This window comes from Manis pentadactyla, chromosome 2, assembly GCF_030020395.1.
Source record: "Manis pentadactyla isolate mManPen7 chromosome 2, mManPen7.hap1, whole genome shotgun sequence".
Lineage (NCBI taxonomy): Eukaryota > Metazoa > Chordata > Mammalia > Pholidota > Manidae > Manis > Manis pentadactyla.
In genome coordinates this window covers 78010401-78030678 of record NC_080020.1, presented here as the reverse complement: position 1 = coordinate 78030678, position 20278 = coordinate 78010401, and the positions used below count along the sequence as shown (strand labels likewise).

At 40.5% G+C, this 20278-nt stretch overlaps 1 long non-coding RNA gene across 1 annotated transcript in view; it reads left to right on the top strand.

Moving 5' to 3' along the window:
* The window catches only part of LOC130681222 (uncharacterized), a 102377-nt gene that overhangs the window by 76616 nt on the left and 5483 nt on the right, over nt 1-20278 (top strand). The gene's annotated exons all lie outside the window — the stretch shown is intronic.

Genomic DNA, 20278 nt, shown 5'->3' with positions numbered 1-20278 from the left:
ATTAGACATGTTCAGTTCTAACTGGAGACTAAAAGTTGAATCACTTATTATTCTGCACAAGCCCCTTCCTGGTACTCAGTGAAACTCAACTGAGAATACTCTGTCCAGGATTTGACTGTGATGACACATGGCAAGATGTCAAGCATCTTCAGAGGTCTTAAATGTTTGGCCTATTGTTGTTTGAGAGATGGCTTCTGATTTTCACTGGCCTTCATGAGGATGCTGCAAAAAATTATTCTCATGACTGGTTCTAGCTGTTAATTCTTAATGCTTGTCTTTGAAAGGCAGCAGAATCATATAGTTGGGCCTGTAGATTCTGAAGAATCTTTGATGCCTTAGAAGAACTCAAGGAAATTTAATTTCCAGACCTGGAAGAGATCCTTTTTTTTTAAATCACTTGGTTAGCCTTGTTGCCTTGAGTCAAATAAAGTGAGTTACTCTTTATGAAGCATGAACAATGCCAGAAACACATCATTAAAATGTTAATTTAATTTGGCATGTTGATGTAAGAATCCAGACCGTTTGGTTCACCTAAAAATGACTGGGATTAATGACATTGTTTTTGATCTGGAATAATTCTGGTTGGCTCTAATGCAGGGAGATCAGATGGAGCATAATTATGAAGACTTACCGCCTTTGTAGAAGGCTTGGGACCAAAGTACAAAATCTGCTTTTTTTTTCAAAGTTGCTGATTTTGTGCTTTTGGCAAACATTAAATTCACTTTTAAGCGGGACGTAAAAGTTAAAATCTGTTTGGCTAATAAGTTTGCTTTTGTAATCCTGGGTCTCTAGTTTGTTCTTCACTTCCTTGCCAGCTCCTTTGAACTGAAATGGGAAGATCTCTTTCTCAAATACTATGACCTTGTTTTGCAAATCACCAGCAGGTCCACAGTAGAAGTTAAAACTTTTCAGGCTCAGATATCACCAGAGTATTCTTTTTCTATTTGCCAAAATAAAAATGTAAATAACATCTTAATGAGCCCTATGGAGGAAGAGTATGCTGGGCCACTGGCCCACTGCTGGCAGGCTGGATTTAAGTGTACCTTGAGTCATAATGAAACTAGTTTGGTGGTCTTAGCCTCCCTAGTAGACGTTTTCCCACATTAGAAAACCAGCACAGGAGTCCGCACAATTCCCTACAAAGGACAACCATAGTTCTGCCCAAAACCAGAACTGGAGTGTGGATGGGGTACTGGAAGACAAGCCAGAGGAGAAACAACAGGGAGCATTTTAATCCCAAATTAAACTCCTGCCTAGATTTAGGAGGGAAAGAGAAGGGAGAAATAATTGCATGTGTATTTTTATTTCTGTCCACATTCTGTAATCTCAAATACTATCTAAAGGCATCTCCTTCTTTCCATTTCCTTCACTGGACATGTTCTTGACTCTGTGAGAATATATTTTTCAAAAACATTGATTAAAAGCATTGTGTTAATCTCTCTCCACCTCAACTCTAGGGGTACAGGACTGAATGCCCACATTTCAACTAAATTTCATGTGAACAGTTATGCGTGAACTGTACACTTTCTTACCTGTCCCTGATTCCAATTCATCTTCTCTAGCTAGCTAGACCTAACCGTCCCCTAACCCAGGCACAGCTCCAGGTCCTACAGGAAGCCCTCTTTAATGACAAATACACAACTCATCTCTCCTTTTTTGCACTTGTCTGTATGGAAGGGTTAATGCCTAATCATATACATCTGATAATCGAATTTCCTATTGCTATTGTATTTGACTGATTAAAAATGTAAGTGAACTTTAAAAGGTAAAGGGGAAAAAAAAATCCAGGCATAAGATTCTACATTCCTGACCTCACTGTACTTCAAAGGAGGATTCTTTAGTCTGTTTTCTCTTTGGGAAAAGATGTGGGCTCTAAATCCCTTAATAATTCTGCCAGATTTAAATCTGACTTTAATCCTGCATGATAAATTAAGATTTTGTATCTTTTCACCCTTGCTTTTTAGAGTAATTTGTCTAACCCAACACCGAATAAATGGATCAGATTCTCTAAGTGATCCAAAGGCATTTGTAGAATTTGCCCCAAGAGGAGCAAATGGTGCTAACTCCCACCCAACAAGGGGTCCCCCGACCTGGACAACAGAAGGGGGCTTCAGGAGTAGCTGTATTTAGAGATCTACTCCCTGAAAGAAGGACATATGATTCCTCTGACTGCATTAGAGCTCCCTGGACTGCCACCACAGGTCTTCTTTTACAGTATTCCAAGCCCCCAAGTGTCCCCTCCAAAAAAAAATTCTACTTAAGAGGGAGAAAGCATTGTCTCTGGGAGGCTCCCAGGTAGGCAGCCAGAGGGAGAAGGCCTAAGGTTGTCCCCACACACTATTTTCCTGTAGCAGAATAATGTGCCTTTGCTGAATCTGGGCTGACTTTGCCCTATGGTTACATTTCCACACAAAGAAGCCTTTAAGGGTGCTGTTGCAGGCCTCTACACTGGAGGTTTATGTCTGTCAATCTTAGAAAAAAGGAGGCCATAATAAAACGGCAGGAGCCAGCAGTGGGGAATTACAACTCCAGATCAGTGGAGGTCTGCCTCACAGCCCTGCTAGATGCTGAGCGGTGGCCTAAGAACAGAGAACAATAAAGCAGAAGGAATTTAAGTCAATTGGCTTCTGGATTGCATTAGCAGGACTCAGAGAAGGGGGCTCTTGCAGAGGAGTGGTGCATGGATTCTTGGCTGCTCCCATTGTGCCAGTCTAGCTGGGTGATCCCCAGAGTCAGAGAGAATGAGGGAAGTTCACCCAAGTCAAACAGGCCAGGGAGGCCTGCGGACACCCAAGTGGAGCCTGTGTGTGCAGCAGCCAGTGCATCTTCAAGGGTCATTCAGTTCAGTTATAGTCAGTAAGAACAAATACTAATTAAGGTCTCATCCAGCCACCATTATAGGCAGCAAAACAGGAAACACATCAGAAGGTGGATGTGAACACTGCAAAGAGACAAGAGGAAGAACAAAAGTGGTGGCATCTGGGAGCTAGGCAAAGAGAGGAGTAGGGAAGCCACCCTGTGGATCTGACTGGCGTGGGGGCTAGGGGGAACAGGTTGGTGACAGAGCTGAGAATAGAGAGGGCATCATTGCCACCTGTCCAGCAGCTCTGCAGCCCTCTTTTGGCAGTGTGGCCCTGAGGCCTGCATGGAAGGCTTGTTGGACCCAGCTCAAGAACTTCCTAAAATATCCTTGGGTCTGATGCAATACCACTTTGTGATGGCACTGCATTGCGATGTGGTGACAGCATAACCTGGTTGTGGGGAAGAAGAGCTTTTTATGTCTTCTTATGAGAGGCCAAATGAGCAGAGCTTTCCCATGGGAGAACAGGTTGGTTGGAAGAGCAGTTAAACTTTCTGATGCAGATGGAATAGAGTGTCCATTCACCCTCCCCCACGACAGAGCTGGACACCTGGCAATGGCTTAGTCAGGGCACGGAGACTCAGGACAGCCCCGAGAGGCCCCTCAGCAGTCCACAGGACATTCTAAAAAGCAGGGTGCACAGAGAAAGGGTGGCTTAAAACCAACCTTCAGCCCATGAAAACAGCAGGAAGAGCAGAGTAGTTACCCCCAAAGGGTGCCCCCTTGGCTGAGAAGGGTTTGGATTTGAGGAAGGGAAGAGGAGACCGGCCTCACCTGGAGAGAGCCACCAAGGGCTCACAGCTAGGTCCAGCGTTGGCCTAGGTCTCCAAATAAAAAACAATTTGTCCAGATTTAGGGAAGCCCTAGACTGCATAATGATTTTAATTTTTAAATGTGAATTAAACCTTGCAAAGGAATGCAACTGTTGTCCCTCCACTCAGGCCATTCAGCCTTTCTGAGAGGGTGAGAGGTGGGGCAGAGGGAGAAAGGTTTAAAATGTTTGCCCCTTTACCAAAACAGGGAAAGTGTCAACCACATCTCCCGCCATCCCTGCCCCCAGTGTTCAAAGTGTTCAAAACTAAAAGCTGCAGCATCTTTTCAGCAAGTAATCAGCACAAGTTGAAAGGCACATGCTGTTGCATTTCTGATCAGATTGTATGTTAAGCAGGAAAATATACACCCCCCTCCCTCCTTTTTGGATAAAGGCAGGTCTGTTTAAAGAGCCACTAGGCAGTGCCTCTCACTTTGTCTTGGCAGGGCACAACCATCAGACGAAGTGGGAGGAAGAAACATTAACTTCAACAGCTGTTTCTTGACCCCGGCTGTCAGTCTTCCCAAGAATAAATTTTGGAGAGTCCTATTTGAAACAAAGAGGGAGTTTTGGGGGAGAGAAAAGTTGGTTGGTTCCAGAGCGGCCGCCCAGAAAGGCAGGGAACAAGATGTTTGCAGTTACCACGCAGGCTGCAAGCCTCTGGCGGGTGCAGGGATAGAGCAAAGTAACTTGAAAGCTCCCCTCTCGGCGCCCAGTGCCTGCAGCTTCCCCCCCTAACGCGCGCCCAGATCCAGCGCCGGTGGTAAGAGCCGTAGCTCGACTACAGTAATTCCCCAGCTCGGGCGGCTTGAAACTGCTCGGGCTGAATAGCATTTGCTGTTCCGTCCTGCGGCCGCCTCCCGCCGCCGCTGCCGCGCTCCCTGCAAAGCAGCTCTCATTATCCCGGAAGTTGTGCTGACACAGTCTCGCTGCCACCAGAAGTTTGTCAACATCAAACTTCTCCTGTGTGGGGTACGTTCACCTTCCACGAGTATTTAATCGAGCCAACAAGCAAACAAACAAACCCAAATAAACCTGCCCGTGATGTCATGGTCTTTTTTTTTTTTCTTTCCTGGAAGGCTGGGGCTGTTAGGAATTGGCTGGTGGGTGCTGCGAGCGCCTGCGGCTCTCTGGGGGAGATGAGGGTCGGCCCCGGGGGTGGGGAGTGGAGAAGGGGCTGCGAAGGGGCGGGGTGGCGGCTGGAAATGGGCGCGGGGTAGGGGCGCAATTGGTCCTGCAGCCTTTGGGCTGCCGTCGGGGTGCAGGATGCACCGACCGGGGCAGAGGTGGTTGCTTTGCGTCCCCGACCTAGCAACAAAGGCTACCTGGAAGAGCTGGCCAAGGAAAACCGACGGGGGTGCTTTTTACACACCCACTGCGCTTTCTTCGCTCCCGCTGGTCATTTCTACAGATACCTCTTGGGATCTTTGGAAATAAAGGGCATTAGGGTCATAAAATGTATTTTGAGGCTTCAACTGCACCATAAAAGAAATCCTTGCAATTTGAGGGCAGGGATGTACCACGTTTTCTGTCTTTAATAGGTCTGTTCTAAAACCTTGATTAAACCTTTCAGTCTGAACTTAACTGACTCCTTAAGACAGGTCTAGGTCTGGTGTAAGTTGCGGCTACCCAGTGTGGGTGGGTGTTTGTGGTTCCCAGTTGGTCCCCTACTAAGGTGTTCCTGATGACCCCTCCATCCTCCCAGTGTTGGGGGTGGGGGGTAAGGACTCTGACTAACCCTTTGCATTCCATACTTTTATCCAACACTGTCAATCCTGCTCAGACTACTTGAGAAGACAAGGCCTGACTTGGAGAGCTGTGATCCTAGGCGTTCATAAAGTGATGCCACTTGGGGGCCACAGGTTTTTGTGGAGGAGCCTGAACCTCAGACACTGATGTCAATTCCCTATTTACTTTAGAAGGCCACATACTACGTTCAGCTCCTGGAGAGCTCGAAGAGGGTTGCTGTATCCCCCATGTTATGTCTAGTCAGGTTTGGGTTGCTGAGAGGGTTCAGTATCCCTAAAGTGGGCCACTCAAAGCCTGCTCCCTTGAATTAGAAATGTATCCACGTGTGGGTGCTGCAAAATTCTTCTCTTCTCAGGGTGAATTATTCAAAGTGAATAAAGATCTCTGAAGAGAGTATTACCCATTATCCCACTCTGACATTGTGGGGAGTGGGAAGGCAGGTTTAATCCGTTTAGGGAACCAGGTACTCAATTTACTCCTCTTGTTGACTGGCTGCTATTAACCATGTCTTTAGAAAAATTATGTCTACAGTTATGTATCTTTGGTAGCAAGAACCAAGATGCTTTTGCCTATTTTTCAAATGTCCTAAACAGGAAAATTGTACTAGTCCCAAGGGTCCAACTTACTTTAAAACACAAAACAAAAACAAAAAGCCAAAAACAAAATCTAAAGCAAATGCAATTGTGTTTCTCAGGGATTGGAAATTACTTTTGCAAACACAAATCAATCTGATTCAAATACAGCTATAGAGCACACAGCCCTGAGAAACAAAACAAAACAAAACCACACAAAGAAATGTGTTTTCTTGAAAGTTTAGCTCTTCACTGCAGTAAATTTTCCTGTTGGCTAGGCCTCAAATAGTTCTCTGAATTATTCAGGTTTCTTTGGGTGGTATTTTAATTTTTGGAGATTAATTTTCTTATAATCCACAAAGTACTACCCAACATTGTTGTACCTTAGAGTGGACATGAATCAAGAGGGACATGTGGAGGATTCCATTTCCAACTCCACATGCATGAATTATTTGCCCTGGTTGTTAATCTGTCATAGTGTAAAAAACCCTGATTTGCAAAGGCTGGAGGACTTTTGCAGAACAAGGTATTGTATGGTTTCTACGGTTGGACTTATTTACAAATAAAACTATTTTGCATTTCTGTCCACAATTTCCTAGTTGCACAAGGATAATTATCAGACTTCTCAGTTTCTAGTCCCCGAATGGGAGTGGTGAGCATGAGGAAACAATTTCTTTTTACAGTGATGTGAGCTCTGTGCTCATCTGGATTTAGTTACTTCATAAGGTAAATATCACTTAATGTGCACTGGGATCTTTGGGGATCTAAGGTGCTGGACTGGTGAAAATAGTCTACTGTGAAATGCTGAAGGATGTCAAACAACTAAATTTGCTTGTAGAGCTAATTGGGTCACAAGTATGGTGTTCTTTAAAGTGGAAATTAACTTGAACATTTAAAAAATGTATTTTCAGTTTACTTTTGGTTACGTTTAGTCACCATGTTATTTTAGTCACTACGATTTTTAGAATTTTACCCCAGGAATTCAATTAAAGCAGACCCTTCTGGAAAAAATACACACTCCAGTGAACAATGTCAGCTAATGAAAATGCAGGTTTTGAATTTCATGCTAATTACATTTTTAAATAATGAAGCTCTTGTAATTATTTAAAGGCAAAATATCTGTATAGATACTGGCCAAAGCTAACCAAACTGTTTTAAAAATTAATGAATATTAATGAGGTTCATGAATAGCACAATACTGCCCCTGCCTGCCTCAGGAAAACAAATGTATTGACTTCATTCTCCAAAAATAACAACTCTTAGTTGTCGATAGTTAAGGTAGTTTTATTGCTAAAAAGATTGTACATTATTCAGTTTTTGCAATTCATAAGACTTGACCTTGTTTACTAGAGTTTGATCTCTTCCCCAATACTAAGCATATTTTGTCTTTTTATATCTCTGAATGCTTTTTCTTTTATTAACTTGCCATCTCAAGACATTTTGTTATCATTTTTCTAAGTTCCCCTTCCCTGTCATTTCAGTAGCTCACATGAATGACTCAGGATTTTGGGGCCTTCATTTATATTTGGTATATAGATAATGGCATCATTAGTCAGCGCTTCCATTCATCTAAATTTGTCTAAGCATACTGGAAGTTGTTCATGAAATTTTCCAGTGAAAGTGACAAATGGATATCAATGAAAATGGCCCCACCCATTTCAACTTTGTTTTGTTAGGACATATAAATGTTTGTGTATATTTTTTCCATAAAGATAGGCTATTTTTTGATCTGTGCATCTGCCTGCTAAGGCAAGTTTCCCAGGCAGATCACTGGTTGGCATTAGACTAAATTTTCAAAATTTAGCACCAAATGAATGACAAAAGAAAAGAAATAGTATATAAAATTAAATAATAGCAGAATCCATTCCCTTAATATAAATATTTTTTGATGCTCTAAATGTCTAAGATTCTACAGTTTTACTTCAAATGAATTTGTAATGAGGAAGATAAAAATCATTTCAAGTAAGCCAGCAAATTTGGGTCAAAATGAAAGCAGTTCTGAGAGAGAGAGAGAGAGAGAGAATTTCCTGCCTCCCATAGAGCTGGTTGGAATTGTCTTCCTCTACATATGTATACCTTTTTCCCTATATACATGTGTATGCATGTGTGTGTATATATTTAAATATACATGTACACACACACACACACACACACACACACTATACAATACTCTGGTGTCCTACTTCTGTTTTCCTTCTTTGTTTTTAATAACCAGTCCAATCTCTAGTGCTATTTGGTAAGTGAACATGCTATTAGAACTTGATGCCAGTTTTAATATGAGATGACTCTGACTGCACTTGAAATCTATTGCTGCTTTATAACCTGTAACATGTTTTTACGTGTTTAGAAATGCTGCTACTGCTATAAAAAAAATCTGTGTTGATATTATAATGAGTTTAATTGTTAAGCCAAAAAGTGTAGTATGCTAAGATTAGACAGTAAAGATTCTAAAATCCTAAATGGGTTAGTAAACCCCTGATGGCAATTGTAGTTTTATGGATAAAAAAATATTTTTCACATTTTAATACTGCACATAAGTGTTTTTTTTTCCCTGAAGTTGCTATGGAATTTCTTTGTCCATAAGGAATATTAAAGAAAAGTTTATCAGTTGAAGTTATTTTTATTTGGAAATGCTTTAGAGTGAAGCTAGTCTTTATACCCAGGACTACAGATTGCAATTTCACCTACTGTTATCCATGGCAGGATGTTTAATTTTACTCCTGTGACCCAAAGAATTTTTAGTGACTTTTTCAAAGTGGATATGGAAAGTAGCTCCAACTCATTGTGAATGTGGGAATTTGATAAGTAATGCTCTAAATGACCATTTACTCTATGACTTGTTATATAGTGAGTAGGTGTGAAAAAGAAGCTATCAGCTAAACTGGGGATTTAAAATTTAGATTATCTTTTGATTGTGGCTGTAGCCAGTCATCATGACAATGACATTTAGCATTTGGAATGTTTTTTGGTCCACTGGTGTTTGCTTTTCAAATTGCTGTCTATGAAGGTACAAATAAGATTTTTTCTGCCTTTTCTGCAAACTAAACTTGCTTTCTAAAAACCAGACTGTGCATCTCTCTCTGTTTACATATGGAAACAAAGAACCCTGAATTAGAAAAAAAATCTGGCTCTCTTACTTGTGATTTTGTAAACAAAACACTATTTTTTTATATATAGGTTTATCTCAAAGGGCTAACTGGTTTTTTTAGGGGGAAAGAAGTAGCCTTGGTTTTGTTAATGAACAATGCTAAGCCAGCTCAGAACTGCTAGTTGGAATCAGATATGGAAAGGTTAAAGCTATTCTGACTTAAATTTTCAGATATGCAACATATGTGATGACTACCCACCTAGTGGTTAAGTAGTATGTTTACTTTCCTACAATTTTCTGAACCCATTTGACTTGGGAGATTTAAATACAGTGCACATCTCTGTGTTCAGGAACCTGGTGTGGGAATTCTGATGTAGCAGGAACCTCCGGCCATGATTCGTTTGCATTAGTCCTTTTCTCCAAGTAGGAAGTTCTTTCTCCTCCCACACATTTGACTCTTCTCTCCCTCTAGACCATCCTCCTGGAGTGTGTCCCCATTGAGCCTGTCTGGGACACGAAAAAGGAAGTTGTTGGATGGCTGTATAACATCCTAGGGGCACAGTTTGACAGGTTCAGCCTCACATACTAGATCTTTAAGGATAAAATTAGCCAGCTCCTTCACCTCTCTTTTAAATGGCTATATTTAACCAAAGGACTTTAAGGATGGAGAAGTTCTAGACAACACCTGTAAGCTGAGGCTGCATTCAGGTTCTGGTTCTGGAAGAATCCACAGAACAGAGCCCAAAGGCCCTTTAAAATGTTTCATAATCACTGGAGTGCCTTTAAAAGTCCCAGCACCCTCCCTTCTTATTTAGCCAGCGCTTGCAGCCACACTGGGCCCATTCCCTCAACAAGGGCATGAAGAAGCTTTTGGATAGGCTTGGAAAAATGCTAAGGATGGATGTTTCTCATCCTACTTTTCCAAGAAGAATGGAGGACAGTCAGTGGAAGGAACAGATACCCAGTGAAGACACTTGACAGCTCCTGGGCAGTGGGCCAAGCACTGGGCCAGCTCCAGAGGCCATGCCCATGCCCAGGGCACTCAGTGGTTTAAAGTTGGCACAAAAAGAACACTCCTGCCAGCAGGAAACTGAGTTGAACAGATTGGGAAAGAGCAAAAATGGGCTGCCCAGGAGGCTGTCTCCCCTGACTACGGATTCCAGTTGTCATCGGCAACCCAGGACAAAGAGATTCTGGATTTTCTCCTGCCTGGGGGCTGGTGGCGGTGGGACTGAGTCCAGGGAGTGTGCAGTGCACGAGGACCAACACAGGCAGGCGGGGAGGAGAGAGGTCTGGCATAGCCCCAGCTGGGGAGAAACCCTTCATCAGTTTAGGATTCCCAGGCCAGCATCTCTGGGCTCTGCAGTGCCCTCTGTGAGTGAGTTCTGATGCTTTATCATTTCTATTAAATACTAAAAATTCTTTGCCCCAGGATTTATTTAAAGAAGTTTCTTTGAGAAGATAAGGCAAAGAGCATTTTCTTGGCCTCTTAATTCATTTCTCTTACTTAGTACTTACCTTCCCTATAAGAAAAAAAAAATTGAAGACTGTGATTAGTACCCTCCTGCTGCTATGGCATACTCATATTTCTGATATGTTAAAACATTGCAGCTATTTCTTAAGGGCCAAAAGTTGGTCACTCAGTCCCACTTCCTTACTCTTAGAAGGCAGAATAGTTCTCAGTTTTATTAAAGAATTCTGGACCCTGGGGAATCCAGGCATTGTGTTGGAGCCAAGAGAACAAAAAGGAGAAAGACAATTTGGATTAGCAGAAAATCCAAATGGGCTTCAGGTTAACAGTACAGAATTTCAGCTGAAACAGAAAGAAAAAACACAAACAGAAAACAAATTTTTCTTCTCTCTTCAGGTAAGACATGCCAGTAAAACTCAGTATGTCACCTCAGACTTCCTGCTCCAGATACCAGGTGGGGAGGAGAGGAGTGTGTTCAGTAATCTTAAATTTCAACAAGCTTCATAAGTGACTTTTATATGTTCTGAATTTTTTTTTTGGTGTCATTAATGTACAGTTACATAAGCAACTTTATGGTTGCTAGACTCCCCCCCATTCTCAATCTCCCCCCACCACATACCCCATTACAGTCACTGTCCATCAGCATAGTAAGATGCTATAGAATCACTACTTGTCTTCTCTGTGTTGTACAGCCTTCCCCGTGCCCCCCCACTACATTATGTGTGCTATTCGTAATGCCTCTTTTTCCCCCTTCTCCCTCCCTTCCCACCCATCCTCCCCAGTTCCTTTCCTTTTGGTAACTGTTAGTCCATTCTTGGATTTTGTGAGTCTGCTGCTGCTTTGTTCGTTCAGTTTTTGCTTTGTTGCTATACTCCACAGATGAGTGAAATCATCTGATACTTGTCTTTCTCTGCCTGGCTTATTTCACTGAGCATAATACTCTCTAGCTCCATTCATGTTGTTGCAAATGGTAAGATTTGTTTTCTTCTTATGGCTGAATAATATTCCATTGTGTGTATATGTACCACCTCTTCTTTATCTATTCATCTACTAATGGACACTTAGGTTGCTTCCATTTCTTGGCTATTGTAAATAGTGCTTCGATAAACATAGGGGTGCATATGTCTTTTGCAAACTGGGCTGCTGCATTCTTAGGGTAAATTCCTAAGAGTGGAATTCCTGGGTCAAATGGTATTTCTATTTTGAGTTTTTTGAGGAACCTCCATACTGCTTTCCACAATGGTTGAACTAATTTACATTCCCACCAACAGTGTAGGAGGGTTCCCCTTTCTCCACATCCTCGCCAACATTTGTTGTTGTTTGTCTTTTGGATGGTGGCCATCCTAACTGGTGTCAGGTGATATCTCATTGTGGTTTTAATTTGCATTTCTCTGATGATTAGCGATGTGGAGCATCTTTTCATGTGCCTGTTGGCCATCTGAATTTCTTCTTTGGAGAAGTGTCTGTTCAGATCCTCTGCCCATTTTTTAATTGGATTATTTGCTTTTTGTTTGTTGAGGTGTGTGAGCTCTTTATATATTTTGGATGTCAATCCTTTATCAGATCTGTCATTTATGAATATATTCTCCCATACTGTAGGATGCTTTTTTGTTCTATTGATGGTGTCCTTTGTTGTACAGAAGCTTTTCAGCTTGATATAGTCCCACTTGTTCATTTTTGCTTTTGTTTCACTTGTCTGGGGAGATATGTTCAGGAAGAAGTTGCTCATGTTTATGTCCAAGAGATTTTTGCCTATGTTTTTTTCTAAGAATTTTATGGTTTCATGACATACATTCAGGTCTTTGATCCATTTCAGATTTACTTTTGTGTATAGGGTTAGACAATGATCCAGTTTCATTCTCTTACATGTAGCTGTCCAGTTTTTGCCAACACCAGCTGTTGTAGAGGCTATCATTTCCCTGTTGTATATCCATGGCTCCTTTATTGTATACTAATTGACCATATATGTTTGGGTTAATATCTGGACCTCTATTCTGTTCCACTGGTCTGTGGGTCTGTTATTGTGCCAGTACCAAATTGTGTTGATTACTGTGGCTTTGTAGTAGAGCTTGAAGTTGGGAAGCAAGATCCCCCCTGCTTTATTCTTCCTTCTCAGAATTGCTTTGGCTTTTCGGGGTCTTTTGTGGTTCCATATGAATTTTAGAACTATTTGCTCCAGTTCGCTTTAGGCAGGATGGCCATTTGACAATATTAATTCTTCTTAGCCAAGAGCATGGGATGAATTTCCATTTATTAGTGTCATCTTTAATTTCTCTTAAGAGTGTCTTGTAGTTTTCAGGGTATAGGTCTTTCACTTCCTTGGTTAGGTTTAATCCTAGGTATTTTATTCTTTTTGATGTAATTGTGAATGGAATTGTTTTCCTGATTTCTCTTTCTGTTAGCTCATAGTTAGTGTATAGGAAAGCAACAGATTTCTGTGTATTAATTTTGTATCCTGCAACCTTTCTGAATTCAGATATTAGTTCTAGTAGTTTTGGAGTGGACTCTTTAGGGTTTTCTATGTACAATACCATGTCATCTGAAAATAGTGACAATTTGACTTCTTCTATACCAATCTGGATGCCTCATATTTCTTTGTTTTGTCTGATTGCTGAGGCTAGGACCTCCAATACTATGTTGAATAAAAGTAGGGAGAGTGGGCATCCCTGTCTTGTTCCAGATCTTGGGTGAAAAGCTGTCAGCTTCTCATTGTTAAGTTTGATGTTGACTGTGGGTTTGTCATATATGGCCTTTATTATGTTGAGGTACTTGCCCTCTATACCCATTTTGTTGAGAGTTTTTATCATGAATGGATGTTGAATTTTGTCTAATGCTCTTTCAGCATCTCTATGGAGATCATCAAATGGTTTTTGTCCCCATTTTTAAGTGTTGTACCATCCTTACATCCCTGAGATGAATCCCACTGGATCATGGTGTATCATCCTCTTGATGTATTTTTGAATTCAGTTTGCTAATATTTTGTTGAGTATTTTTGCATCTATATTTATCAGAGATACTGGTCTGTAATTTTCTTTTTTGGTGGGGTCTTTGCCTGGTTTTGGTATTAGAGTGATGCTGGCTTCATAGAATGAGTTTGGAAGTATTCCCTCCTCTTCTATTTTTTAGAACACTTTAAGGAGAATGGGTATTACATCTTCTCTAAATGTCTGATTAAATTCAGTGGTGAATCCATCTGGCCCGGAGGTTTTGTTCTTGGGTAGTTTTTTGATTACCACTTCAACTTCTTTGCTGGTAATTGGTCTGTTTAGATTTTCTGTTTCTTCCTAGGTCAGTCTTGGAAAGTTGTATTTTTCTAGAAAGTTGTCTATTTCTTCTAGGTTATCCAGCTGGTTAGCATATAGATTTTCATAGTATTCTCTAATAATTCTTTGTATTTCTGTGGTGTCTGTCGTGATTTTTCCTTTCTCATTTCTGATTCTGTTTGTGTGTTGATTCTCTTTTTCTCTTCATAAGTCTGCTAGGGGTTTATCTATTTTGTTTATTTTCTCAAATACCAGCTCTTGGTTTCATTAATTTTTTTGCTATTGTTTTATGTGCTGAATTTTGAGACCTATAAACATACAGCTTCAGGATGTCATCCTTCTATTATCCCAAATCATGAAGTAAATAAATACTTCACCTGAGGCCATTTCTCTGTTGGTTCTGGAAGCATTGTAATCATTTTATGACACATTTTCTTTCCTAATTGCCTTTGTCTAGGACAGTGCATTGTTTAATACTTGAAAGCAGAGGGTTACTGAGAAGTTTCAATCTGGCCATTAATAATCATAACAGTGAAAAATTATTCTACTCACTTTTCTAAGTGCTTAGATACAGTATGCCCATTTTACAGCTGGGGAACCTTGGCCATGGAGAGGTCAGGCAAATTTCCCAAGGTCAAGATGAATGGCAAAGCCAAGTTTCAAACACAAGCTTGTGGCGTTATAGTCCATGCTACTAATCACTCCACTCTGCATGAACTACTTAATTTCTATAAAATTTAGTTTTTTCTGGCTGTCATAAGTGACAAAATCTACCTCAGGAAGGTGTGAGGGTTGGACAGAAGAATTGATTAGACAGTTTTCCAAAGAAGACATACAGATGGCCAACAGATACACCAAAAGATGCTCCACACCACTAATCACTGGGGAAATGCAAATTAAAGCCACACTGAGGTATCTATCACCTCATGACAGTCAGAATGGCTAGTTTAAGAAAAGCAGGAAATATGAAATACTGGCAAGGATGTGGGGAAAATGGACCCTCATTCACTGTTGGTGGAAATGTAAACTGTTGTAACCACTATGGAAAATGGTATGGAGGTTCCTCAAAAAATTAAAAAAACAAATAACATAAAGTCCAGTAATTTCACTTCTGGGTATTTACAAAGGAAACAAAATTAATAATTTGAAAATAATGAACCCCTATGTTTACTGCAGCATTATTTACAAAAGCCAAGATAAAGAAGCAACCTAAATGTCCACAAATTGATAAATGGATAAAGAAGGTGTGGTGCATATACAGAATGGAATATTACTCAGCTATCAAGAAGGGTGAAACCTTGCTTTTTGTGATGACATGGATGGTTGTAGAGGGTCTTCTGTAAAGTAAAATGAGTTGGACAGAAAAAGACAAATGCCATATGATTTCATTTGTATGTGAAATCTAAAACACAGAACAAATGAGCAAATGAACAAATAACCACAACAAAGCCCCCAAAACCAAATAAAAAATACAGAGAACAATCTGCTGGTTGCCAGAGGGAGAAAAATGGGGTGGATAGGCAAAATAGGTGAAGGGGATCAAGAGGTATAAACTTTTAGTTATAAAATAAGTAAGCCATGGTGATGTAAATTGTAGCATAAGGAATATTCAATAATATTGTAATAACTTTTTAATGGCTGGTAACTATACTTACTGTGTTGAGCATTTCATAATGTGCATATGCTTAGATCTGTAATTAGATCTAAGCGCATACATACATATGTTTGTGCTTATGTATACATAAACTTAGATCTATACACTGTCATTGATCTGAAATTAATATAATATTATGTCAACTATACCTAATAAAAAAATTTTAAAAGAAGAAGGTGTGAGGGTTAGATATTAACATAAGTAAAGCTTTTGACACACAGAGTCACTCAATAAATGATTGCTCTTATTCTTAACAAGTAACGGAGTAAACCAAATAGTGAATAATCCACACAGAGATAATCAGTAATGACTGAAGTTTCTGAATTAGTTTCATAGTTACATTTTATTGGGTCTGTAGACCAATTTCATACCTATTTTGTATAAAAAAATCATTTCCTGGTCTCTATCCAGTGCTCTAATTTGGGACCATGATAAGTAGTAGGTGAGCAAGCTAGAAATCTATTGCTGGCTTATCTAATGCCAATCTAGATGAAATCTAAAAGTCATCTTTAGACATCCAGGACAACTAGCTGAATTTTTCTTGACTAGTGTATATAACAGCATAGGAAAATTTCTCAAAACAGCTATAATGACAAATGGCATCTCTAGAGCTTTGAAATACATTTTAAGATATTGATTTGGTTACATCACTGCTTTATTAAGACCATAAAGACCTGTCTTTATCTTGCCTGGTTCATCTCCCTAGACAGACTTTCCAGCATTTTCCAACATGCCTTCCTACATGTTCTTCATGCTAGAACACAACTTCTTCCCTGTCTTCCTGGAATTCATTTTTCTCTTCCAATTCATTCTTCAAGGCCATGTCTCTAATGTTACCTTCTGTGAAGTCCCTCCATCCCACTTCCCCAGGGAGAATTACTCTCCTCTGTGCTCATGCAAAACACAGTTACACCTCAGTTATAGCTCCACCACAAGATACCATATTGAAACGATTTGTCTTGTTAGCACTACCAGGCCAAAGACCATGATTTATGCATCTTTGTGTATTTCAGAAAGTTGATGGCACATTTTAAGTGCTATATAAATGTTTATATAAATGTTTACTAAATGAATGAAAAGTTTTAAGTGGTACAGGATTTTTTTTTTTTAATTAAAGGGAATTTTGTTGTACAAAGTCATCTGACTGGTTTACAGTGTGCTCACCTGTGAGTCTTGGTCATTCACTGTGATGGAAGAAATGAACTAAAAAGAAATGAGGCTGTCTTCATGCACGTTCATGCTGTTTGCTCTCATCTGCAGTGGTGGAAGCCATGCTTAAAAACCTGACCTTGAACAGGTTAAAGAGAACAGACAAACACCAGCAGGAACAATGGCTGCAATTGCGTTGCCAGGGGTTGAGACCTAGGGGAGATGGCCTTGGTTTAGTGTCCTAGCTGAGTTTGTAGTGAAGGATGGCCTTGGAACATTTTAAGACCAATAGTGTCTGTTTGATTTTCAGTTGTCCCCTATTCTGAACTACACCACGTTTCCCCTTCCCTTACTCCCAAACTGTCTATAAAAATTCCTCCCTTCTTGGGCTAGTGGTGAATGGGGAATTAAGGAAGTAGTGAAGTAAGGCCTTTTCTTCATTTCTCTTTGGTCTAGATTAGCACCTTGTCAAGAAAAATGGTGTCTTATTCTTCTATGTGGTGACCACTGGCAGAGTAAGTGGAGATTCTGGGCCTGCATGCTGGGGCCACCACCTTCCTTTCTGGCATTATCCAGCACAACACACTTTCTGTATCTCTTTGTTCCAAACACACAGGTCTTAGTCGATGTGCCCCCTTACAGAGAGTGCATATGCTGTTTTCCTTTGTCTAGGGAATTCTTTCACTCCCTTTTTTGTTAAATTAATTCTTTCTCTTGCTCAACTCAACTATCATTTACACAGGGAAACGTTTCCCAACCTCCCCAACTAGGTCAGTCTCCTCCTGATAGCCTTTCCTTAGTAGCACGTGTCTTAGTTACGATTTTACATTTATTTGTAAGATGGTTTCATTGATGCTTTCCCTATGGTCAGAAGCTCTGGAAGAGCTGTTTGTACCATTACATCCCTAGTTCCTAAAATAGCACCAGAGGCAATGTGGGTCTCAATAAATAGTTGTTCAATGAAGTCAAGCAGAGAAGCAGGTTTCAATGTAGACTGAACCAGAAACAGATATGAGAAAAAACTGTTTTCCCCCAGAGGCCTTAGAAGCAGGCAACCCTTGAAATGGAGGGTTGGTTGCATGGAGGGCATGCAATGTGGGTTCCACATCCATTCGTTGACTCCCTCCTGCGTGCCATATGCTGTGCTAAGTCTTAAGGGTATATGATGAATGAATGAGACAATGAGTGCTGCCCCCTTGCAGTTTCCTTAAAGCCTCTCTGAACTATATATACATGATGATGATGATGTTGATAACAAGTGTAAAAGTGGTAGTGAATGTGTATATTAGATCAAGCATCTACTGTATGCCAGATATAGTATAAGGTAGGTGCCTTATATTCATCAATTCACTTGGTTTTCACACAATTTATAAGGAAGGCATTTTATTTTCTCTATAGCTGAAGAAATAAGAGCCTCACAAAAGTTAAATTTCTTGCTCAAGATTACTCATCAAAGCTGGGACTCAGCCAGAGACTGATCTAGATGTATTTTTGGATATTAGAGATAGGATATTTTGGATATGAGAGATAGGAATGAAAGTCAGGTAGAATCAATCTGAAATCCCCCTAAAATCTCAAATTCCAATATCCTGCCTTCTGACCCCAACCTCCTAATCCATCAAGTCTATCTTTCTGTCACTCCCGACCCCAGTCAATTGCACAGAGACCCTCAGAACCTCAACTCTTCCCCTCCCTACCCACTGGTCCTCTTGCAGCCCCACTTCAGCCCTAAGGTCACAAAGGCTTGCTTCCCTTATAGCCCTGGACTTAAACTGTATCCAGCTGTGAAATCTCAGTGCCATGATCAACCCCCTCTACTTTCAAAATTTGGTCCTTACATCACTCTCATGGAATGGTTCTGAAGACTAAATAAGTCAGTATGTGTACTCTCTAAGAATACCTCACACACATAGTACTGTTTTTATTTATCCCTCAGAAGCTAAGCACTACTGGACAAAATTTTGTCTGTACTGGCTTAGTCAACCTTATGTGGACCCTTAATATTTCTGCCTGGGAATCTCGTTACTTGGCAAAGTTAAGGTCCCTTATATGTTTTAAGGACCATTCCAAGTCTTTATTCTTCACATGTCTTCTCCATTTTTCCCTCCTTATGTAACACACTCCATCTTTATTTTTCCATTTTCTCCCAAACTGCTAGTTTACACCATTTGCTCTACTTCCACACCTTTCATCGCCTTCTCTGTTTACTGCCTTCACATTCTCCTGCCTCTGGGTCACCAGTGATTTCATATTGGCAAATCCAGTGATATTTCTAGACCTCTGATGATATCGTTAGACTGTGGCTATTTGAACCTCTTTTACATTTGACAATGTCTGTCACTTTACTTCTCAAAGCTAAGTTCCAAATCAGACACTTCTCTAAGTCCCCCTAAAGCCTTCCTAGCTACCCCTTCTCTCTCTCTCGTAGGTTCCTCTTCTGTCCACTGCTTTTCTCCTGCTACATCCTCACCCTGGGTGATCTAACTACAAAGTGGTTTTCATTTTTACTAAGTGCTGGTGACATTCAATCTCTGTATATCCAATGCAGTGTTCTACCTGGGACTTCAAATATTTGCTGTGTATTTACATCTTGGTGTTGCAAGGGCATCCAAATTCAACTTAACAGAAACAGAATTTTCTGTATTATCCCCAAATCTGTTTCCCTGCTGTATTTTCTGTCTCAGTTTATAGCACCACAGTTTCCCCAAAGTGCAAGCCCAGAGTCATGAGTAGCATTTTTGTCTTCTGACCTCCACCTTCCAACACCTTTTTGGTCTTCCATAATATTTATTGAGTTGATTCCCTCCTTGTAGCAGCCAGCCATGGGCACCTGTGCAACAAACATTCCCCTTGCTTTCTTCCTTGCTAAGAGAATGCCTGTTTTGCTCAGGTATCCACATGATTCTGTGAAGATATGTGCTCGAGGGAAAGCTGGCATCAGCCTCTGTACCAGCTTCAAAGGATGAGCCTTGATTTGTCTATTCTAAGCCAATCATGATAATTCTTGTCAAAGAATAACTCAGAAATATTTAGTTAGTTCTCTGCACAGAAATACTTGACTCATATATGAGGGAAACAGTCATTAGATTGTTGTCAATGAACAAAGGCAAAACAACAGGAATTATAGAGTGGGGGGAGAAAAAACCCACAGACATTCTGTGAACATTAAATCTTGCTTCATATTTTGGATAAGCTGATTAGCCAGCAGCTGCTTTTATTCATTCTACTGCCACATTTTGCAAAATTCCATTTACCCTGTCCACCTTACACTAGCTCAGCAGGTATCATGTTCTCAGGGAAATCTCCCTAGTCAACTACAAACCCCTGCTACACACCAGGGGTATTAGAAACCCTTCCTTTGTTTAGGAGGCATGTGTGCACGTGCGCACACACTCATGCACACTAGCTGCTGGATTACTCTTTCTCTAGTTAGAGTGGGGAAAACTACAGTTTAGGGAATAAAGTATGTGCTATATGCTAAATGTAGACTTACTTGGGTATGGTAGGATTCTGCAAAAAGAAAAGAGGGTCACATTCACTGCCTCTAATTAGTTGTGACTAAGGAAACTTAGTTCTGCAGTTCTACAGGTTGGATTTCCTCACATATATCATTTCTGAAACGTGTGGTTCCTAAAGTTAAACTCCTAAGTGATTGGAGAGA